Below are 25,270 nucleotides of genomic sequence, written 5' to 3' on the forward strand. Positions count from 1 at the left end.
CATCGCCCAAAATCTGGCAAATAAGCACATAGAGGGGGCAGGCTGCTTCCTTTGTTATCCCTAAGAAAGCAGACCCTGCCCCAATAACTGAATTGGCTGAACTCAGGTTCACAATCTGCAATAGGATGTGTCTTTAATTAACAGGAACCGGAAGTCTTAATTAACAGAAATGAGATGTAACTAAAATTCAAAGAGCTTTTAACAGGAGTTCTTAAAGTGTAGCAGGAATAGATACAATCAACTAGAGCCAAGCCACCTGGCCAAAGCAGGAATTTTTCAGAAAAACAATTCTCACAAGATTGACAGAAAAGAAGCTTTACTCAGAGTCTTTTTGCTCTACTCAGAAATCCTAAATAGACAAGTAGCAGTAGCTCTTCTAGTGTCCACAGACCTGGGTCCTTAAATGCCAAAGGCTTATTGGGCTGGGTTGTTAGATTCAGAGGCTTATAGCTTTGAAGTGAGTCCTGAGAAGTGGTTCCAGGCTTTAGATGCTAGAGACTACAGCACCAGGTGTTCAGGTTGGAAGCTTACTGCCTGGGCTTTGCCAGTGTCCCAGCACTCAGCACTTAGTGTAATCTTCAGCTCTTAGCAGCAGCTAGTAGCAGTCAATGCTAGCTAGTGTCCCAGCTCTTGAGCCTTGGGTATAAAGACTCAGATTGAGTGCTGCAGCTCTTAGGCCGAGGTATCAGGACCCTTAGCTCTTTAAGGCTTACAGTTGCCTGGAGCTATTTCTGTACCGAGGCCTACAGCCCATTGTTTTCAGCTTGTCTTGGCTTTCTATAACTTTTTTTTGTCATCTTTGCCATCTCTAACTCCTGCTGTCACTGCTCCCACAGCACTTTGAATCACTTCAGCCTCCCTCCTGCCACTGCCACTACTGCCACTGCTGCTGTTCTGTTATTCCTCTTTGATATCAATTCAGCCTCGCTGCTTGCAATAAAAAATCAAAAGCAGGCATAAAGATTTATACTGAGCCTCTTAGAATACCAGGTGAATAGCCTACGATGGTATCTAGAAAAGTGCCTAAAGTAAGCCTAGTTATGCAACTAGAAGGACAGTACTGCAAGGATGTCTTCACCAATGAGAGGCCTGCTTCAAGCATAGCTTTCTAAGGCTAACAAATGGTATCTAGAGTGGTCATAACTGAAGCATGTCTTCAACCATGTATGTTATAATGGTCTTCTACAGCTGCTTAGTGTCCTCAAAGTGACTGTGAAATCCAAAACAGGCTACCATGAGAGAGAACTGGGTAAGTACCAGTAAAGAGGCTGCTTAGCAGATAGTTCCCTGCCAGGCGTAAGGGAAGAGTCTGTTAAACCACTTTTTTCTTGGCAGGTTTAATCATTCACAGAGAACATATAAAAGGTATTTACAATAAAGACTTAACAAAAACTCAGCACAGAACCAAAAATTCTAACAGCATTTAACAGTACATAGTAGTCTTCATAAACTCTAATGTAGTAAAATCAAAATTAAAGGAGTCCAAACAGTATAAACTACATAAATGGGAAGCCATTAAATAATCAGCTTTGATAAATTACACAAACTTTCAAAGAAAATTCCAAAGTCAGTAACTGGACTAGTGAGGAAATGCTCCAGGTGAGGACTGTCTAACTTGACATCTCAAACTGCCTAAGTAGACAAGCCATAGGAGCAACCATGGAATGCTCAGCTATGCTCACAGAATGATTAATCAACTTCCTACCTTCAATGAATTACATTTTTTTGACTATAGTACCAAATCAAGAAGAGAAGTGATAAAAGGAAAAGCAAATGTTGGGTGTCAGGCCCTTCAATAAGTTTATTCTGGAAACTGGATTCACCAACGGAATAGAGATTTGCAATAATAATGGTCAAATGGTCAAATATGATCAGAGGCTGAACACTGAGCTGATGCTGTTTTCTCCTTCTGGAAAGTTACACAAGCTTCATTCTAAAGCAGTAAAGTACCCAGGAGTAGTAGTCCTCTCCTGAAGATTAGGATCCAGAGAGAGAATGACTCTGGGTGCTTCACAGGAGTTTATAACTATTACCAAAGTAGGTAACAAAACGCTTTGCTTCAATTTCCCAATTTGCTGGATATCTAAGAAAAAGTTGAGTAAATCTAGGAACATACTCGTAGGGCAGGTTCCCTTTCTGTTAAACGAATTAATAGCGAAGAAATGCTTCTTTTTATTCTCAGAACAGAATGGCCCAGAAACAGGAAGAGGATTCAAAGAGTACACAGGAAGTCTGAATAAAGCCACAGAGACAACTAAACATCCATAGTCATCATGACTCCCGAGAGGAGTAGGAGACAGCTGCCAAAATCAAGTAGGACACTTCAGCCAGTGGTGATCTCCCTTCGCAGAAACCCCAGCTTCCATGTCTAACAACAGGAGATAGAATTGTCTACTCACTTAGACTCAAGCACCATGGACACATCAGGAACCAGCATTTACGTAAAGACCATAAAGCTGAGTATTATGTGACTGATGGTAACCAAAACTGATTAAGGAGAATCCTGATGTTCTAGACTGATACAGACTTCCCTTACAACACAATATGTAAGCAAGATCTAAATACTGAATGAGCTAATTAGATGTGAAGAGAAGGGAGCTTTATAGGTAGAAGAACCAGCACAAGAAAAGGCTCTAAAAAATTCACCAAACCAGAAATGTGGCTCATGCCTATTATTTTAACTCTTCAAGAGGTGGAGATAGAAGGATTGCAGCCTGAAGCCACCTGGGTAAAAAAAAAAACTCAAGATCCTACCTGAAAAAATAACCATAAACTGGACTGTGAGTGTGATTCAAGTGGTAGAAAGAACACTTGCCCAGAGATGCGAGGGCCCAAATTCAATCCCCAGTACCAGGAAAAAAACAACCCACCATTTTAACCAAACAGCTTATTGAGTTGTGATAAATGCATGTAAGTATGTAATCAACCACCATCAAAATCATGACAGAGAATATTTTCTATCACTTTAAACTATTCTCTATATTCAGCCACCATCAAAATCATGATAGGGTATTTTCTATTACCTCAAAATGTTGTTCTGTTGTCCATCTCTGCCTGATTCCTTTGCTCTTGCCACCACAGAACTGCTTAGAATGTTTCTTCTTCCTCTTTCTGCTTCGAACCTCAGACTGTCCTTTAACTCACTATAACCAGGGCTGGCTTTGACTTTAGCCTTCAGCCTCAGCTTACTATGTGTTGAAATTACAAGCATGTCCCACCACATCCAGTCCTAATGTTTTTCTGAGTCACCTTTGCTGCATTCCTTTTTATTACTAGGTAATATTCTACTGTGTGATGTACCACTTGAAAGTTTACATGGTTTCCAGTTTACAATTATGTTAGTAGATTCACATGTTTTAATTTCTTAAAATTTAATTTCTTAGGCTTTAATTTCTTAGACTGTCCTGGGCAAGATAGTATGTAAGACTCTTATCACCAATTAACCACAAAAAAAAAAAAAAACAGAAATGGAGCTGTAGCTAAAGTGGTAGAATACCAGCCTTGAGCAAAAAACTAAGGGACAGTACTTAGGCCCCAAGTTCAAACCACAGTACTGGCATCAAGAAGAATGTAGGGCTGGGTGTATGGCTTAGTGGTAGAGTGCTTGCCTAGTACACAGTAAGCCCTGGGGTCAATTCCTCAGTACCACATAAACAGAAAAAGCCAGAAGTGGCATTGTGGTTCAAGTGGTAGAATGCTAGCTTTGAGCAAAAGAAGATCAGGGACAGTGCTCAAGCCCTGAGTTCAAGCCCCGGCCCAAGGAGAGGAGGAAAGGTGGGGGGAGGAGAAGAAGGAAAGGGAGGGAGAGGAAGGGGGAAGAAGGGGAGGAGGGAAAGGGGGAGGAGGAGAAGAAATAATGATGATGGTGATGGTGGTGATGATGATGATGATGATGTCTGGATTGGGATGCTGAATGTATGCAACAAATTTGAATTTCTGATTCATGATGTGATACTTGTTTCTACGTATTTGGTTTTCTTTTATGCTTTCTCAGCAGTGTTCTTTTAACATCCAACATAAAGGCCTTGTGAAATTCTGTTCAACTTTTCTATACGTACTTTCATTTTACATGCATTTTTACTTTAACAAAGCACCCAGGATCTAACCCTTGAGGTGCAGAAGCCCTTTCCACTGCCAATCACTTGACACCTTGGGTGCCAACTTCCTGGGCATAGGAGATGTACCTAACATGAATTATAGTAGGTCTAAGGGCCTCACTATTCAGGGCTCTAAACGAGCTGTGACACTAGAGGGTGCTACCTTTTATTGTCTGCTGTTACCCACCATAACTGCTAAGGATTACAAAAGCCTGCTAAGGTCCCAGAGTAAAATGGAAGAGCTTCTCCTTGCCATATCCATGGCTACCTATCCAGGTAGAGCACAACTCAGCCAGCTGATTGGTAGCATAAGGGAAAAGTCATTCAGTCTTGAACTGCTAAGCAATTTACGATTATAATTTTAAGATTTTACTAATTGTACTTTTAACAGTATGGCAAAGATCCATTCAAGTTCTAGTTTAATGAGAGTTTTTAACAACGTCAAATTTTTAAATGACAAAAAACTAGATTGTTTATTTTTCTTCATGGTTTTGCACTTTTACAATTTCAAAGATTTCTATTGTTCTATATCCTTCTTTTGGCTTTTTGGGATTGCTATTTCTTAAAACAGAAGCTTAAGAAAACTGACTTGAGAGCTGTTTTTAATAACAGAAGCAGTTACTACTATAATTTACCCTAGTAGTACTACTTTAGCTTCATACTACAATGTTAGCATAAACAAGGGTTGGAGGTGTGGCTCAGTTGGTAGAGTGCTAGCAAATGAGCGAAAGTGTAGGTACAAAGTCTGAGCCCCAGTCTCAGCCAAAAATGAAAAGAAAAATGACCAGCCTCTAAAAAATAGAATAATCATATTTAATAAAGAGCTTCATGTATGTAGGAACCTGTTTTAAGTGCTTTATAAATACTAACTCCTTTAATCTTCCTAACAGCTCTACAGATGTTCTTCTGCTAGTTTATCTTAATTGGAAGAGTTACAACCTCTATCTTAATTTTGTTTGATGCTTCCTTATGTGAAGATAGATACCATAGTTTTTCCATTTTACAGATGAAATTTAAATCTAGATTGTCTACAGTTCCAAAGTAAAGTGAATTCTTCACTTTGAGTCTAAAATATAGTAAAGAGGCAGTAAAGAGGCTATGGATGAAGAGAAGTTGTAAGTCTTAATTGAGTTATAAGTAGTATTATCTCTGAGACACCCAAATGGAAGTGTCAAGTTGGCAACTAGACATAGAATAAGACCTCAGAGGAAAAATATGGGAGAAAGATAATGTGAGACATCCTTGTTTTTGAAGCAATGTGATTTGAGAAATTACTCAAGAAAAGGACAGAGCTTTAAAAAAAACCTCAAGGTTCATTTTTGTAAAGATCCATATTTAATGAGCAATTAGAGAAAGATAAGCTAATTGAAGTACTCACAGAAGATATAGCCAGAGACTTATACTGAAAGCAAGAATAAAGAGCGTGGAGCACCAGTGGCTTATATCTCTACTACTCAGGAGGCTGAGATCTGAGGATTGCAATTTGAAGCCAGTATAACCAGACAGATCCAAGACTCTTATTAGATAAGAGCACAAAGCCAGAACTAGAGACATTACTTTAAGTGGCAAAGCCTAGCCATGAGTGAAAAATCCAAGCAAGTGTGTGAGGCTCTGATTTAAAACCCCAGTACTGGCTACTTTCACATAAACACACTAAAAAAAAAAAGTTATTAAAGGGGAAGAGGGAGATAGAAAAACAAGAACACACTGGAGAAGCCAAAGAAAGAGGGTGTTTTAAAGATCACTAAGATCATTCAATGGCACTGAATGTGAAGCCATATGAATGGTAGCAATGGAAGCTAGAGTGAAATGGGCTAAAGCATAGGGAGGACACAATTTTGGAAATAGTGAAAGCTGGCATAGCTTTTAAGTAAACTAGCAAAGAAGATAAAAGTGGAAAATGATAAAGAAAGGCAAACAGACAAAGGAGGATGGAGCAGATGATACATGATACATAACATAGCATAACATATTTAACAACTGACACCTATCTACATGATAATGAAAAGGATCCAAGAAAGAGGTGAAAGGTGGAACTAGAGGAACACACACAGGCATTCCAAATGGCCTATCTCTGGGAGGCTGAAAAGAAATGAGACCCAGAGCTATGAACAGCCCTGTACTGGTATGGCATAGCCATTAAAAAGTATCATTGAAAAACTGAGATAGAGGAACAATTTCCAAGGTAAGAGCCCTGGACACTGAGGCATTTAGAAAGGATGGTGTTCTCTCAAGAGGATGTGATTCACTTCCCTATGCATGAAGGCCTCTAATCTTAAAACAAGAAGGTAGTTTTAGATGTTGGCTGTACTTATTAAGGAATAAAGTTAGGTATCACTGTCCCACTTAATAGATGAATAAACTAAGGCTCCAGAGGGTTAACTTGCAACTAAGGGTTAGAATATTAAGGTTCAGCCCTACTTTCCAAACTTCAGCTCTGACTACCCTTCTAGGAAGAACATTACATTTCTATCAATATTCCGTCCCCCCCCCCCCCCAGCAGAGATGGATTCATTTCAGTTTCATGAACCATTTTCAACCCTCATTTTACCACTAAGTCACTGAGGTGACATGCATGTTGTCATTCTTTAGTTCCACTTCTGTTGCTTCTACATAACCCTCTATGTGACAGTTAATATAATAATAACTTGCCTTAGATATCCAGAAATGTGGTCCAATGTTATTCTGTGTTTCTATAAGAATATTTAAGTTGATACATCTGATGTCTCCCATTATGTGGGTAAGTCTCATCCAGAGAGTGGAAAGTCTGAACAGAAGGACAACGGCTGGCCTTCCTGAGAATAAGAGGGAACTCCTCCAGCCAAACTACTTTCAAACTGGATACTGGTCTTACCAAGCATTTGAATGTAAAAAGACATTTCAGCTTTTCCTGCGTCTCAATCCTATTGGGGATCTGGGGGCTAGAACTCACTACCAGCTCTCTTGACTTCCTCCTTGCCACCAACATTTATCTGGGGACTATTGAGCCTCTGAAACTGTGTAAGTCAATTCTTTAATACAAATCTTTTGATGCCTTAGGTCATGAGCCTATCTAAAATGTACACTTCATCATTCTCTTTCACCTGCTTGTTTCTCATGACATTTAGCACTACTGGCATTCACTTACATACTTATTATCTGCCCCACTCAAAGGTAAGTTCCATAAAAGCACACTCTGTTCTGTTCATGAATAAGTTAACAAAGTCTCAAGTACTATCTGCAATTTCAAATGGGTATGAGTAACAAATAAACAAATTATGAATTTCTTGTCATTCTTCTCTGGCCTAGAAGTAATTCACAGGATAGAAAGCATAGGCTTACTTTCATCTCCATTACCATTGTTAGTTTATGTAGACCACTTCATGTGCCATACCCTGTGGCTAGAGGCCTGCCTGTCTACTATCTTATGGCCAATGTGGCAGAACCACATGCTGCATTCCAGCTAATGAACAGTTTCATCAGAAGGTAGATAATAACCTTCAAAATGTCAGCTCTGCATATAGTGGGCACTATGAAGTCAGGCATAACTAATGTAGTCTGACAACTTTCTGAACATACAAACAACTTCTTCACCTCATACTAAAGTCACTGTTTCACTGTAAGTGATCTTCTCATTAACATCACTCCTGAAGGAGCCCTCAATTGACCAGTGGATCAGATCTCAGCCACCACTATATAAATGTACTCATTCCAATTCTATATATTTTTCAAAGCTGCATTTTCAATTATATTTCCTGCACAGGGTACATTCTAGGGTGGCTTCTCCTTCCTCCTTTCCAAAAACGTAAGAAATGGCTGACTAGACCTTGGCTTTTGTGGCTCTTCCTTTATAGTATAGTAGTACAGCCATGCAAAGCCACTCCTGGTCCACCACACTAGAAGACGCAGAGTGAGACCCCTTCAGTATGCTTCAGTCACCATGATTACCAGGAGAGCAGAACCTTAGTCCTATTTACTAAGAAACTAGAAAAGCAAACTAAGAAAACTAGAATTTTACTCTACTCTCAACCAAGGCATATGAAAAGTATTTTACTTTATTATCTCACAATTGATATTATACATGGAATACAGGTAAGTTAAAGTTATTGTCTGGGCAGGAATGTCCTTGTGACTTTTATATCCAATTAACCACATAAAAAAGCAAGAAGTGGAGCTGTGGCTCAAGTGGTAGAGGACTAGTTTTAAGCAAAAAAGTTAAGGGACACTGCCCAAGCTCTGAATTCAAGCTCCAGGACAGGCACCAACCCCACCTGGCTTTTTGTTTATTTAGTTTTTGAAATAACTTTTGGCCCACATTGGCTTCAAAGAGTTAATTCCAAATCTCTCTTTCTCATTGAGAATCAAGACTTCTAAAAGAGAAACAGAGACAGACTTTAAATAATACAATATGGATGTGCTATTACCCTAACACTTAAGTAAGCTGGTATCCAGAGTCTAAAATTACTTTGTACTTAAAATGCAAAAATCTCAGCTTGTTTAGGCTGTTCAACTTTATCTACATTATTAATGCTAGTTGTTAAAAAAAAAGCAGTGCAACTTTTAAAATGATGTTTAATGAAATAAAAACAGGTGACCTAATGTGCAAGAATATACTTACTCCCAAGGTACTCAAAAAGTAATTTTAAATGTAATAACAATTAACATTTGTATTTCTATAAAATGCATTATTTTTATACAGGAAAGGACACAGCTTTATTTTTATTTTCTTTTTGCAAATGCTGGGGATCAAACCCATGGCATCATGCATATTTAGGAAAGTGCCCTTACCATTGAGTTACATCCCATGTTACCTTGTGCTCATCTTACTTTGCCTATTTGACCTAGTAGACCAGAAGTTCCTCTTCATCAGGCTAGTGAACTGGGTGGGCCTAAGATGACTATATAAGTGACCACCAGACAACCTCTAACTTCACTGTCACCCACCTGCACCCTGAATGACACACCTACCAAGTGCCATAACAGTTGCCACTGATGACAAGAAAGAGTAACAAGATTTGGAAATCCAATTTCTTGGAAAATCTCTGCCTATTCCCAAGAAGATGCATGACTATTCCTCCCCTGTTTAGCCTCCCTCTCCCCTCTCATTTCTTTATTCTCCATCTATGACCTGTATTCTATGACTTCTGAGTCTATCTCCCCCTTCTACTCTTGGCTAAGAATGAAGGTCTCCTTTGATGCTAGATCAAGCTCCTTCTGTTATTGGTTCCACTATTCCTAGAGAGAGAAAAGACCTAGTATGGGGACAAAATTGGCATCAGCTCTGAGAACACCTAGCTTTTGGATTAAATCTTCACCTATCAAAAAATTAGTCTCACAAAAGAATTCACTTCTGGATACTGATATTTTCTAATATTTTTTGCCAATTACTAAGATTCTCAGGGCTCATAAGAAAATGTTGAATACATTCAACTATCACCAGAGAGATACTGCCTAAAATCTAAATCACAAATTAAAACTAGCAAATGAGAAGTGCCCCAGATGCATCTTCGAGACTTTTATTCATATCAGTTAATTTCATATGTAATTACCATTAGTTTATCTTGCCAGCAATGTAATTATGATCATAATTTTTTATAAGTGCTACATGGGTGTTACAAGAAAATGATTCCATGACAAATAGCTTTCTGTAGTTAAGTATCTGTCCCTAGCCAACCCCACCCCCAATCACTGTTTTAGGGTAAAGGATTCCATATGATACCAAATGACACCATATGATAAATGATACCAATAGAACAGCTCATCAAAATGAGGGGGGCAGCATTTACAGTTGATTGCCATAACCAGATGTGACAAAGCTAAGTTGAAAACTGGCAAGGTTAGGACAAAATTTAACGTGCACCTACCCACCTACGACTAATAATTCAAAAATAGCTTCAATTTTATGTTCTATCTCATTTTCAAGTTGACCTTTACAGAATAGACTTGAACCTTATCTTTTTTCATTACCAATGAAGTCTAGAGGCTAAAATCACCGATCTTTTTCCTATGTAAATCTGTCTATGAAGTTATGTCTCACTTATCCTCTTCCCACTAAAGAGATTTAAAACTTTCTGAAATTCAGTATTACATATGAAAAAAAAAAGCTTATGAAATTATTTCAAGACAATTTAAACGCAGTATGGGTGCTCAACAGAAGTGATAAAGTGGCTTGGTTTTCTAGCTCTGTTTTTTCACAAATCTCAGTAATGTTAATCATAAGTGCATTTATAAAATACATTTGGGTCTGGCCCCCTCTTTCTGGCATATAACCTACAAAATCATTAGAATCTCCAAAAGACTAAGAGGGTTAATGTATGCTAATGAGCTGGCTCACAAGTAGGACTCTTAGATAACCTCTGAGTGACTTTGCCAGAGGAACCAACCAGTGGTTGAAACTTTCCAATGGCCAGAGCTTTCAGTCCTGCTTCTACCTCAAAGAGGATAGAGGGATTTCATGTTGCATTAATAAAAAACAAACAAACAAGGCTTTAATCAATCATACTTAGCTAATAAAGCTTACATAAAAATCTAGAAGGACTGAGTTTTAGAGGTTTCAGTTTAGCTGAAATTACCCAGAAAGTAGTGCTCTAGAGGAAAGTGCTACATCCCAGTTCATTGTCCTGCACATCTCTTCCGTGTAATTGTGCATTTGTATTTTTTTTTGGTAAATGTTATTTTCATCATTTGCTTAGTTTAGCTAGAATTAAAGATGAAGTACTCATTCTCAAAACGTGTTTCCTATTTTAAACATATGTCTTTACATGTCATATCCACAGGGTAAGGAAAAGTGTTATTTTGATAGTATACACACAATATAGTGGAATAATTCTATCCAGCTTAAAGAACTATCAAATTACACAGGTGTGCCCACACGCGCGTGCACACACACACATCTTTTATGGTAAGAACATAACCTGCCACACAGTAGATACACAGGAAAATTTTTCTTAGTTAATACTCTGTGGCTTTTCAACAACATCTTCCTGTATCACACCAAATTTACCCAATCAACCCACAGCCACTGGTAACCTCATTCTTCCATCTGTTTTATTTTTCAAAATTTAAATTTTATTGTAAAGGTGATATGTCTGTATTCTTCATGAAACCTTGTATAAAAGGTAAATTAATGCAAGCAAAACCTTTGCCCTGAACTTGTGCATGTACACATGCATGCATGCTTAATTGGATATTAACAGTCTCATAGACTTTTCTGCTCAGGCTGGGTTTGAACCATGATCCTCAGATCTGAGCCTAAAATGGATTATAGGAGTGAGCTACCAGCACTGGGTTCCCTTTGAATTTTTAACTATAACACAACTAAGTGCTTTCAGGGAAATAGACATTCTGAATAACTATTATCAAGTGGCTTAATACATTATGTGAAGGAAAGACTGCAGCTTGAACCACAGCACAATGGAACTACTCCCACAAGAATGGTCACATTAGTTTTGCATAGTCTTGAATAATATAACTGTAACCCTCCCAAGGTATTAAAAATTAACCAGCATATTTCAATTCAGGAAACCAGAACACAGTCATTAATTCTTATAAGGCAACTCAAAAGAATTATTAACAGTGTATTATGAAGATAAAAATAGTGTATAAATCATAATATACACATATCGCCAAGAGGTTAGTTACTTCAAACCTTCATCTTCCTACACACTCCCCAATCTCTTGAGCCCAGTGGAGAGCCACTCCACACTCCCCAATCAGGTGGTCTGCTCACTGACCTTTTTAAACCTCTCTTGAGTTTCTCTCTGAACACCTGCTCAGATCTTGACAACATCTTTTCTCTGACCATTTCTACTTCCCACTCCTTTAAATGTGGCTCAGAAGACCTGAGCACTCTATATTGCCTGGTAAATTCATAATTTAAATTATGGTTCTCTACACTGTGTTCCCTCTTCCATCCTCTCTCTTATCTTCACCTGTCTCCTGGTCACCTCGGTATGGATGTACCATAGGCACTCAAACTTGAAAGAGGGGAAATCCAACTTTTCTTCCTTCTAAAACAAACCTGCTCTTCTTTCTAAACCTCTTTCTCTTCTCAACAGCAAGAAGCTGCTGGCTTGTTCTTAGCATCACTGTCATTTTAGGATCACAGTGAGTTATTTTCACTTTGCCATAAAGACCACAGGGCTTTAATGACTAAAGCTGTTTCCCTCTTAGTCTTCTTTCATCACTGCTTCCCCTCCTCAGGTTACATTCCATGGTCTGTTAGTCTGTTAGTTAATACCACATCACACCAGCATCCCTCCCTCTTCACCCAATACAGCAAACTGAAACTGCACATCAAGCCCCTTGCTCTGAAACTCACAGAACTTCCCTTTCTCTTGCTGCTCAGCAGTACCTGCAAAAACATTTTTCCCTTGGCTTTCTAAAACCACTGCATGCTACTGATTTTGATCACCCTTTTCTGTTCCTTTCCAACTTCCCTCATAGGCTCCTCCCCAGCAACCCTCAAAAGGGTTTTCTCTTCAAGGCTGTCTTGGCCTTTTTCCCAGGGTAACATTTTTTCTTTTTATTTTTTTTTTCTGCCAGTCCTGGGGCTTGAACTCAGGGCCTGAGCACTGTCCCTAAGCTTCTTTTGCTTAAGCCACAGCACCACTTTTAGCTTTTTGTTATGTGGTACTAAGGAATTGAACCCAGGGCTTCCTGCATGATAGGCAAACACATTTCCAGTCTCCCCAGGGTAATTTTATCCACCCTTATAGCTTTAGTTATCACCTAAGAATTTTCAACATTTTCTATCACTGAGCTTTCCCCTCTACTCAAGATACACACATTGTAAAGTCTTATCAGTCATCACTTATACATCTCAAAGGTATCTCAAACTGCACATGCAATCATAAATCCTTCATTTCCCTCAGTTCTCACCAAATTTCTTCCCCCCCAAAAGCTGTTTGTTGTCAGATACTCACGCCAGAAAGGTATTATTCATGCTTACCCATCCAACCTACTATGCACTAAAGAGGTTCAAGCTTTATCATCAATTCGTCTTCCTAGTCACCATTCTTGCTCAGATTAACATTACCTATTGTCTAAATTACTGGATTCACCTCCTTTTCCCTCACACTTCTGTTCTCTCTGCTCCCAATACATTTTGCAGCCAGAATGATCTTCTAAAGTTTACGCTTTCTGGCAAATCTTCCCAACCCACAACTCCCTGCACCCTCTTAACTAAGGAGGAGGGGGGGAGGTGGCTCGAAAGCAATTATGATTATGCTATATGCCCCTTAACTAAAGTGGATTAGAGGAAGGATAAACAACTGACCTAAGAAGTGGCTCAGAATCTCTCCAGGGGATCTGGAAGTAGGAAAGAAACTCACAGACAGAAAGAAAGATGAACCCCCTAGGAAGTAGGAGAGAGTTGAGGAAAACACCTCATATGTCTGGCACTAGTCCAGCTTCACTGAACTTCTACCTTTGCATATGCTGCACTTCTCTGAATCATTTTTCTTTGCCTTTTGGTTAAGTTTCGTGTTGTAACAGTTTCTTGAGTAAACTTTCTAAGTCCTAACTCTCCCTTACAATGCATCATAACACAGTCTCCTCTGCCCAAACCTTCATTAGGGATTCCAGGGGTCTGGAGGGTATGCCTCCAATATCTTCCCTTACTAGATTCTCTTGCCTTTCCAATTCCAGGATCTAGCCACAGTCAACGCGTTCAAATGTAGCACAATCTTCTGTCTCACCTGCAAGCAGACAGGCTTTCCCTAGTCACACACACTTTCCCTAGTCAAGCACATTCACATGCAAGGCTTCAAGTTCAGTAGTCACTGCACTCACTCTCAGGAGCACTTGGCCTCTCTCCCTAGTATACATTACTGTTCATTGAAAACGCCTAAGCTCCCCATTGGACTAAAACCTCTGTAAGAGCACAAGAGCATATGTTTTGCTCACAGCTCTGTTCCCAAAATTGTACAGCAGAAACTCATTATGTTTGAATGATTAGTTCAATCAGTTGTCCAATAGTGTTGACTTCATTAGAATTGCCTTCTCTATCACCATAGTGTCCTACCAATTCTATTTTTTTATGTATGCACATAAGTATGTATGTATATGCATGTATGTGTATTTACTCAAATAGTAGTGGGGTTTGGAATCAGGGTCTCATGCTCACTAAGTAAATGCTCTGCCACTTGGGTGACAGTGCAAGCCTTTTTTGCTTCAGTTATTTATTGAAAAGGGTCTTTCTATTTGCCAAGGCCAGTTGGGACCTCAACCCTCCTATTTATACTTCCCATGTTGGTGAGCTAACAGGCATGCACTTTCAAACACAGTGCATTTGTTGAGATGGGATCTTATTTTTTACTCAAGAGTTGCCTCAAGCTGTAACCCTCCAGGTCTTCACTTCCCAAGAAACTAGAACAACAGGTGTGAGACAATACACTCAGCCTGTATTTTGAGAGGGAGATATACTGGGGTTGAATTCAGGATCTTATGCTTGCAATGCAGGTACTCTACCACTGAGACACACCTTGAGCTCTTTTTCTGTGCTGCTGCATTATTGATTGGTACTGGGGTTTGAAGAGTCTCTCTCTTGCTTAGCTGGTACTCCACCACTAATCCCACACCTTTAGAACAGCTTTTTTGCTGGTGAAATGGAGATGGAGTCTCCAGATTTTTCTTCCCTGGCTAGCTTCAGATTATGATCCTCTAGCTCTCAGCTTCCCACACAACTGGGATTACAAATGTAAGTCACCATTGCTTGACTTAACTTGCCTCCCTTCCTGCCCAGGCACATCCCTGGACTACAATCCTCTTTATTTTTCCTTTTCCACCAGTTAGGATTATAGGCATAAACCACTAGCACTTAGCCTACAGCTATGATGGTACACCTGCAACTTCAAACACTTTGAAGAAATACATGGCAACCATTTTCTGACAATGCAAAAGGTCAAATACAAAAAATTAGACAAATGATCTTGCAGCCATAAAAAGTTTGATAACTCTCTAAATAATATCTTTAAACTGTTTCACCTTATTTCACTCGTTTTCTTAAGAAAACTAGGCAGATGAAGAGTTCTGGCAAACCTCACATATCCTGATTTTATAGCTTAGCTACAAAGACCCTTGACACAAAGAGAAGAAAGAGTTTTATAGAGACAGTTATCTAGTTTCAATGTTGTTAATAAATTTGTGTATTTTTCATTAATAGCTTGCTACTTCCTTTAAATCAGATACTATTCCAAATTGATGGCAATAGCTTAGTTACCACTATAAATCTGATACATAGATTACAAGGTACAATTTTTCTGGATCAAGAAATTTTTAGAGAATTTACCCTCATTCTAAGGTTAGCTGTCAAAGCGAAAGTATGATTGACTGCTCCAGTTTTGCAAGACCTTTTTCTTTTTCTTTCTTTTTTTTTTGTCAGTCGTGGGGCTTGAACTCTGGGCCTGGGCACTGTCCCTCAGCTCTTCAGCTCAAGGAGAGCGCTCTACCACTTGAGCTACAGCGCCACTTCTGGTTTTCTGGTGGTTTATTGGAGATAGGAGTCTCACGTTCTCTCCTGCCCGGGCTGGCTTTGAACCGCGATCCTCAGATCTCAGCCTCCTGAGTAGCTAGGATTACAGGCGTGAGCCACCAGCGCCCGGCTAAGAAGACCTTTTTCTATTACTATAATCTCTTAAAAATCAATTGAAAGAGATGCTACCAATCAAGATGCACTGTACTTATAAACTGACATATTGAATGGTAACCCCTATAAACAACTGAATAATATTAAATATACAATTCAAAAAATCAACTGCCAAAAGAAAACGTTCCTGTGTTTGGAGTTTTCTGCCATGATGTAACAATTAAAAGTATTCCTGATGTTTCAGGAAACAATATTACCCTAGTCAAAAAAAAAATATTTTTTAAACAACTCTTTTATGTCCCCAGAGTGGAACAGTGCCTTATTTCAGGCACAAGCACTATCTTCCTAGGAGCTCACAAGGACACCTGAAAGAGCAAGGATTTTGGCTCTGTTAAGGATCCAAACATTTCCCCTTCCTACTTACAAGTTTTTTGATCCTGGTCAACTTACATAACCAACCTGATTTCTCATTTCACTTGTAAAATGGCAATATTTATATTTGTCTCTCAGGTTATTATATTAAATAATACAGACTAAGAAACTGAAATGATTGTATTCAACAAATTTTGGCTCTGTTTCTTTTTTACTTAACCTACCATAAGATATTTCTTAAAGAACAACACAGTTTAAAAGTTCTTATTTATAGACTATCAACAGAGATAATTTCAAAACTAAAACTCTCCTCATGCTTGGTTATAAACATAATCTCCATTAGCCATTTCACTCTACTCATTACTTGGTTTCAAACTCAAGGAAAACAATGTTAGAGATTTGCTGTTACATATGGCTGTTTAACATGCCTTATTTTATTTATCCAAGTATTTCCCCAACTGCCTTGTGGGATTCTACTACAGGCATATACACTTAGTACTATTTTATAGTGCCTCAAAACAAAAGCAGCAAAATATCCTAGAAAATGACTCAAAATGACCAGCCAGGAGGCACCAAGAAAAAGATGAGTTAAACAAAGGAGAAGGCTACAATGCTTGATAAGAAAAGTACTCATTATCTTGCCCATGTAATTGTAACCCCTCTGTACAGTATTTTCACAATAAAAAAAGAAAAAGATGAGTTATTCATTCTGTGTCAAATGTGAGGAAATGCATGTACAGGCTGGCAATTAAATCCAAGTCCAAAACAGTTCTTTCAAGAAATAGAATCATCTAAATATTTTAATGCTGTCTTTAATTCTGATCTGAACATGAGCTGATACTCAGTAGTTTTTAAACAATCAGATTCTATAAAGAAATTTGCCATCATATATCCATGAAAGTCATCAGAATAATGGGTCCAGATAAGGCTCAATTAGTTTAAAAGCAAGCAATACTCAGGGCAGAAGTCACTTGCAAAACAGGCTGCCAAAGTGGTGCATGTGTGCCATCTAGTGGGAAAAAGAAAAAGTGACCTGAATTCTGTAGTTTTGCAAAGGCAGTAATAAGGAACATGTTATTAAGAACAACAGTAAATTACACTCCATAAAAGATAGTGGAGAATCAAAATGTTGGGGAAATAAGGAGGATAAATAAAGAGATGACAAATTTGTGTGAGAGGAACTTAGTGTTTATGGAAACTAAAGAATGGAAACCAAAGACATGCTTTTTTTTCCCTCCAAAATCATATAATCATTAGAGCCCATCTCAATGTGTAAAAGACATACAGGAAGAAAGATTTCCTACTAGCCAAGAGCAACGGACAGTAAGAGGGCAGGCAGCTGCTGGAGAAAGAACAGGGAAATGGGCCTGTGAGTTTGTATGGGGTTAAAAAGAAGAATCAAGTCTCACTCAAATAATTCTTTCTAAATTGTACCCTCTAGTATAATAGATGCAGGACAGTGTTGTGTCATGTTTCTGTGAGTACACAATTCCTTATACCTGGCTTTATAATAGTAGCGACTGTGCTTTATTAGAACTATTTTTAATTATGTTGCTCAAGAATGTTTTATTTCCAGATGATTGAGAAGCTAATGAAAAAAAAAGGTTTAAAAAAATAAAATGAAAACAAGTCGTTTAAATAAAGATACAGGTGGACTCGTTATAACAATGACAAGTACAAGTTGTCATGTCGAAATGAACTTTACAACTTTGGTGGGGGGGTAGGGAGGATTAGGTGGGGGGCGGTGGGTGGGGGGAAGGATGGGAAGGGATGGGAAGGGGAAACAAAGGAGGAGGCTACAATGCTTGATAAGAAATGTACTCATTATCTTGCCCATGTAATTGTAACCCCTCTGTACAGTTTTTTCACAATAAAAAATAAATAAAAATTAAAAAAAATAAAATGAGCCAGGTGTTGGAGGCTCACACCTGTAATCCTAGCTAATGAAGCAGCTGAGATCTGAGGATCACGGTTCAAAGCCATCCTGGGCAAGAAAGTCCATTAGATTCCTATCTCCAATAAACCACCAGAAAACTGGAAGAGGCGCTGTGGCTCAAGTGGTAGAGCGCTAGCCTTGAGCTGAAGAGCTAAGGGACAGTGCCCAGGCCCAGAGTTCAAGCCCCATGTCTAAATAAGGAAATAAAAATGAAACAGAGGCTCCCATCGGCTTGGAGATTCTCATTCAAGATCACCATGGTCTGCCTTCTACCCCTGCAGGCAAGAAGGCAAACCAAGGAACCAGAGGTCTTTCGGGAATGCAGAAAACTTAAAACGCTTGCTTTCAAAGTGAGAAAATGAGGTTAAATAAAAAACTTCAGAAGCTACAAAATACTTGAGAAATACGATCTTGTGTCATTCACTTCTCATCTGTAAAACTACAGCCTTGGAACAAATGAATTTAAGATTGCTGTTCACTCTAAAATTGAACGGCTTTAAGCATGAAACGAGATTAGTAAAAAGAAAATGCATGGTTTTTTTTCTCCATTAAGTCACATAAACATTAGAATGTACTACAAGTTCTGAAGAGGAAACAGATGACTGACTCCAACCAAAAGAGAAACCAGGTAGAAAAACAAGACACTTGCTTATTTTACAGCAAGGCACAAATATTGGTCAGGTCAGAAAAGAGACAGATGAAATGCAATAACAGGCTGAGAATTTAGCCTAAACAGCAGATAACTTTGGCCTATGTACCTTTCTGAGATTCACTGTGTAGGTAGGAGGTGAAGGAGGGTAAAGAATGGGGAGATGGGAGAGTGAGTTGTGGTTAAGAAGGAACAGAGCAAAATCAGCAACTGTCAGATAGCTGCTAGACAGGTTTCAGTTACTGGAAACAGGTCAGAAAGGAAAGGTGAATCTATTCTGGCACCCCTTACCTGGAGAACCACATGAGAATTGAGACAGGCAAATGAACCTGGTCAACTCAATGGAAGTAAGGTAAAATTTGAGCAAGAATCCACAGGATGTACATGCCAACTGGATGTATAAGCAATGCACAAGAAGTTAAAATGGAAGAAGTTCCTGTGTGCAGGGAAAGGCAGTGTTGACACAAAACCACACAGAAGCCATACTTGTGTCAGTATATTCTCATTTTACATTTAACTGCTACCATGAAAGATGAGATAGCTATTTGCTGGGCACAGGTGGCTCATGCCTGTAATCCTAACTACTCAGGAGGTTAAGATTTGAGAATCAAGGTTCAAAGCCAGCCTGGGGAGAAAGTCCCGATACTCATCTCCAATTAACCACTCAAAACCCAGAAATGGAACTGTGGCTCAAAGTGATAGATTGCTAGCATTGAGCAAAAGAGCTCAGGAATAGCACTCAGGCTCTCAGTTCAAGCCTGAACAATTTAAAAAATAATAATAATTAAAAAAAGAGCTATTTATCTGAAAGTTTTTTTTTTTCTTGGTGCCTGTCCTGGGGCTCAAACTCAGAACCTGGCCTCTGAGCCTCTTTGTGCTTAAAGCTAGCTAGCATTCTACCACTTGAGCTACTTCCAGCCTTTTTTGAGTAGTTTATTGTAGATAAGAGTTCTCAGGGACCTTCCTGCCCAGGGCTGGCTTTGAACTGTGATCCTCAGATCTCAACCTCCTGAGTAGCTAGGATTATAGATGTAAACTACTGGTGCCTGGCTATCTCAAAGTTTTTAAAAAATCATTGCCTTTCTCCTCTACAGTTTTATTATCTAGGTTCTGATCCAGGTGATATTTTTCATATGTTTATATTTTTCATATTTTATATTTTTCATATAAAAGAACCTGGTATAAATATGCTCACTGTGGTTTGCTTCTTTCACTTGATTTTATAAATTATGACCAGGTATGTGTAGTATAGAGTATTCTTTTGGAATGGTATTTTATAGTCCACTGTGTGAATATACACTGATTTATCTATACTACTGCTGGGGTATGACAGTAGGTACTACCTACTACAACCGTGCTTGCAGATGCTACCCAAACATATCTGCTCATGTTTTTTGTTTTAAAGTATTTACCTTATTTTCTAGAGTACCTAGAAGTAACTGGCTGGGTCACAGGATAAGCATACTTTACTAGTTGATAAGACAATGAGTTTGCAAAGGTGTAATATCAATTCCTAGAACTGACAGACTAAGAATATCCCAATTTCAATGTGTACTTCTACAAATATTAATGAGATTTCTGTCTACTAACCAGTCAGATTTCTTCTTTTTGAAGTTCTTTCCTAATTGCTCTGCCAGTGTTCTCTACATATTATTGATAATAAGCTTTTCTCAGTTACCAGTTTCAAATATGCTTCCTTTAATCAGATAGTAGGGACCCCCACACTGCTTGGGACATAGAGGCAGAAGTTAAACACTACAAGAGTGCTATCAAATCCAATTAATGTACTGTTGATGTGGATGGCAAGCTTTCATTGTAAATATCTCTTCTTATACAGTTTATATATTCCTTTAAATGTTCTAAGACCTTGAGGTTGGGGAGATCTGACTCATGAACTGACAGCTGTTAGACCCTTTGCTGGAGTCTTGACTGGGCTATTTTGATCCCAAAGCACAGTTCTAGCTCCAGAAGGGAATGAGTGTTCCAGTAGGCACCCTGCTCTAGACTTTTGCTGTCATAGCCCTCACTAAACTCTAGAAGACCTTGTAAGCCATTTCCATACCAAAAGAGAAGGAAAAGACCTGTAACTGGTGCAAACCTAAGTCCTTTGTTTACATAAATACTGGGGAAAAGGACTGACTGGTGCCAACATACTCCTTCACTTATATGAGGAGACTCCTATGACTGGTACACACACCCTTGTCACATCTCATTTCTCACTACTCAAGCAGAGCATGTGTTCAGCTCACTTGGTTTGCAGCTAGAAGACACCCAATCCTGTGCTGCCCCTGGTGTTGGGGTGGTGGGTCCAATAAAGAATTCTCTTGTGTGGTCTTCCTTGTCTATTTTTGATTTCTCATCATTAGTAGAGCAGCTGAGCTGGTAAAACAAAGAGAAGAGAGAGAGAAAAAGAGGTAAGGACAATGGTAGTGTGGCTAGAACCATTCCAGAGAAAACAGCAAAATGGCTGACTACTAGTTCCCAGCCCAGCATGGGCAGCACTGGGTGGACTGTGGCCATCAGGCCTGCCATCCGCAGCAGCAGGGAAGCAGTGCTTATGGTGATGGTGACACTGGCCAGAGTGTTTTTCAAGATTTCCTTAAATGAAGACTTCCTAACTTTAGTTTCTGTAATAAGGCTTAAATGAGATTTCTTTTTCTCAAGAAGCTTCAGAGACTCAACTTTTAAAGGGAAGAGGAAACTTGTCAAAAACCATCCTCCATAAAGACTCCCTTACTGCTTCTATGCGCCCAGAGGTGGAGGAAAGAAAACTCAAGTTTTCCTTGTTTCAGATAAAAGCCAATTTTAAGTGGAAGAGAACTTTCCAGAGATACTATGCCTTTATTTGGTTTCTTTCTCTTTTACCTGATATTTTAGCAGGGATTTTTTTTTTTTAAGTTTTCTTTTACAGTAAATTTGCTATATAACCCTGGCTGGCCTTCAACTCCCAATACTCCTCCATCAACCTTCTAAGTGCTAGAATTACAGGCATGCATCACAGCATCCAGCTTCTGAAGCTGTTTTTATTTTAAAACTACAAATTAACTTTCTCTAATTCAGATTGTATTAGTGAGCTCAGGTAGCTTGTACATCACAAGAAATTAATCCATCACATCAAAATTTTTTTTTGTCAAATTTATTCATGTAGTTACTTACAGTATTCCTTTGTATATTTTACTTCACGACCCATATATCGCTAAATCATGTCTTCTCTCTTCTGGAGAGGTCAGTTTTGTTAAAATATTGCCCATTTCATTTTTAATGTTTTCCATTTGTAAGATTTTCAAGCTTCTACTTTACATTTTATTTGCAGAGACTTTGTTGAGAATTTTCCATTGTTGAATGAAATGCTATCTTCATGGCTGCCTTAAAAATCTCTATCTGATAGTTCTACCATCTGTGTTACCTCACTGAGAGCATGAATTATCTTTTGTAAGTCAAGCTGAGGCATTTTTTGGTTCTTGGTATGAAAGATTACATATGGAAACCTGGATATTTGGGATATTAAGAGATTTGGGATCTTACTTAAATCACCTGCTCTATCACAGCAGGCTTCCGCTGAGACTACTGTGGTGATGAACAACCTAGCCAGACAGAAGCAGCTTCCTACTAGGCTTCTGCAGGAGAGCAGGAGGTGGGGACAGAGAAGGGAAAAAGTAATTCATACAGTGGGATTATGGGCATTCAAGCTCCTGGTCAATGGGTTCTCCTCCCACTTTTCCTCTACTGATCTTATGGTAGGAAGATTTACCTTGTTACAATCTGAAAATGTTGAGAAAGTCTAGATTCTTACCTGCCCGTGTGTGTGTGTGTGTGTGTGTGTGTGTGTGTGTGTGTGTGTGTGTGTGTGTGTGTGTGTGTGTGTGTGTGTGTGTGTGTGTGTGTGTGTGTGTGTGTGTGTGTCCTTTCTGAAAGTCTAGATTCTTACCTGCCCGTGTGTGTGTGTGTGTGTGTGTGTGTGTGTGTGTGTCCTTTCTGAAAGTCTAGATTCTTACCTGCCCGTGTGTGTGTGTGTGTGTGTGTGTGAGTGTCCTTTCTGAAACTTCCCTCTCCCTCTCTGTGTGTGTGTGTTTGTTGCCCCTTTCTGAAACTTTTCTGTATTTTTAGATTTTTCTTGGATTGCTATCTTCTCAACACCCATTCTGGATTATTTCTGGCATTACAAAAACCCTGCCCTTTTCTCTCCATTTTTCAGTCTTCTCAGGTAGGTTTTACATATTACCCAGGGTTTTTAGCTGAATACTTTGGAGGTGGTGGTCTGTACTATCATTTCTAAGTTTTATTTTTCTTCATAGTTAAGCTTCAGGGAGATTATGTGTTAAAGAATTGGATCTGGGACTCAGAGAAATTTTCCTGGTTCATTTTATTAATTTGCTTACTTCACAAAACATGTAGTATTGCCTTTCAAGGGGAAAAAAGACAAATAAGCCTTAAAAAAAAACTATATGCTAGTTAAAAATGACCAAGAAGTCAAAACCTATGTATTGGCTAACTCACTGATCAAACTGTGAAGTCACACAGTACTTATGAAAAAGGGTAAACCACAAAAAAAGTGTACAGTTGACACAACTATTAGACTGGGCCATGAATGGGGAATTGCAAACAAATTTAGATCTATCTCTATGATCTTGTTCATTCTCTGTATACTCTGAGACACAAGTAGTCTCCATTAATCAACTGAAAAAGTATGCTTTGTTCTTAGTTTCTTTTTTTTTTTTTTTTTTGTCAGTTGTGGAGCTTGAACTCTGGGCCTGGGCGCTGTCCTTCAGCTCTTCAGCTCAGGCTAGTGCTCTACCACTTGAGTCACAGAGCCACTTTCAGCTTTTTCTGTTTATGTGGTGCTGAGGAATTGAACTCAGGGCCTCATGTATGCAAGGCAAGCACTCTACCACTGAGCCATCTTCCCAGCCCCAAGTTTATGAATTTTTTAATAAAAATTTAAACTTTTTAGAAGATTTCTTTTAGGAAGCCATCTACCTAGAGTTTTCTCCTGATTCTATGTGGCTTTCAGTGAGAATATAGGATAATAGGAGACATATGCACAATCTTATCTCAGTACTACAATTCCTACATTCATAGTCTGTATACTTTCCTTGTCTCACAGTGATTAGAACTACATGAGTTTGGCATATATGCTCTCTTTCCATGAACTATGGACATCTGTAAAGCAGAAAGTTTCTGCTTACTTTGCTAAAATTTCCCAAACTAAAACATGCTGCACTGTTTATATATGATGTTAAAAATATATTTTGAGTTTAGTGAAGATGATTAATCATGCAGCATTAGGAAGCCAGCAAATATATTAACAATGAAATCCAAGCAAACAGTTTGCTGGTGTAGAAACAACCACTACCAAGATACCCAACAGTGTCTCATGCAGTCCTCATATTCCCAAGGCAGGAATGAACAGGAGAGAGAAGTGCTTTGGTTAAGTACATGATGAAAAAATAATTACTGGGAAACAACAAACAGCAGATGGCCAATCCAGCAACAGCCTTAAACAGGGTAGCTCTTTAGGAATAAAGGCAATAGGGAATTATAGATAGAATCTGTGAATCCAAAGCAGTTCACAAATTTTGTGCAGTTTTAAAAATATACAGAGAAAAAGCAAATCCATTGCCTTAAACTTCTGAAGCTTCACTGGACCATCTTTACTTGTAACAATTGCCAGTGATGACCAACTACAGTTGCCTGTGTAGTCACAGACAGGATCCAAGTTCAGAGGAAAACATATCACTCTAGTATTCTTGTTTTGCCAGGTATTTAATTTGCTAATTAATTCTGGAGTATTATAGTACACCAGAAATGTTCAAGGGTAATTAGTCTAGGATGCAAAAATAATATGCACAGACATATAAGGAAGAACCCAGGCTTGTAGCTGACAAATCCATGGCACATATGCTCACATTTATTTATGTATGCACCACCTTCTATTCTCTATCTCATTTCCACATTCCTGTCGTCTACTGTCTTCTCTTGACAACAGTAGAAACAGCCTGTTTCAGTGGCTCATGCCTGTAATCCTAGCTACTTGGGAGGCTGAGATCTGAGTATCACAATTCAAAGCTAGCCTGGACAGGAAAAGTCTGTGAGACGCTATCTCCAATTAACCACAAAACAGCTGGAAGGAGAGCTGTGGCTCAAGTAGTAGAGCATTAATCTTGAGTAAAAAAAAAAAAAAGCTGAGAGCACAAGGCCCTGAGTTCAAACCCAGTACCAGCACAAAAACAAGACAAACAAAAATAGTAGAAACAAAAAGACATACACAAGTTGTAGTGCTTGCCAAGGCAAGCTGAATCTGCACTCAACTGAAGCTTTCATTTACGCCATTACTCAAGTATTCTGGACATTGAGCTGTGTGTTAAATGGATGAGACAAAATCATCACTTTTAGTCTTAAGTTCATCAAAAAAGTTAATATTCAATCCATGGCCCACAGCATCCCCATCCTTACACTTTTTGAATTTAACCCAGGCCTCCACTCCTTTCTGATCATTCCAAACATTTCTACAGTCACCAGAGCTACAAATCCCTCTAATTCTAATTGTTTTCTTTCAAGCATCTGCTTTGCTTATTTGCTCTGAATGAAATCTTGTGTTATCTCAAAGACAATCAAGGTATGGAATTTAAGTTGCCTAAGAAAGTCAGGGC

At 38.8% G+C, this 25,270-nt stretch overlaps 1 protein-coding gene across 6 annotated transcripts in view; it reads right to left on the bottom strand.

Annotated features, from left to right (window-relative positions):
- Mapk8 (mitogen-activated protein kinase 8) overlaps nucleotides 1-25,270 on the bottom strand; it is an 81,347-nt gene that overhangs the window by 35,176 nt on the left and 20,901 nt on the right. For 4 of the 6 annotated variants that reach the window (XM_042690149.1, XM_042690150.1, XM_042690155.1 and 1 more), the window contains exon 2: nucleotides 20,870-20,999. The exons of 1 other annotated variant lie outside the window; for it this stretch is intronic. The gene's annotated coding sequence lies outside the window, so the exon portion shown is untranslated. Of the gene's footprint in view, nucleotides 1-3,023; nucleotides 3,047-20,869; nucleotides 21,000-25,270 lie in introns of those variants that run through there. One more of the 6 variants, XM_042690153.1, reaches the window with a different exon arrangement.

The sequence above is a fragment of the Dipodomys spectabilis genome, unplaced genomic scaffold (assembly GCF_019054845.1).
Source record: "Dipodomys spectabilis isolate Male_0828 unplaced genomic scaffold, ASM1905484v1 ptg000136l, whole genome shotgun sequence".
Lineage (NCBI taxonomy): Eukaryota > Metazoa > Chordata > Mammalia > Rodentia > Heteromyidae > Dipodomys > Dipodomys spectabilis.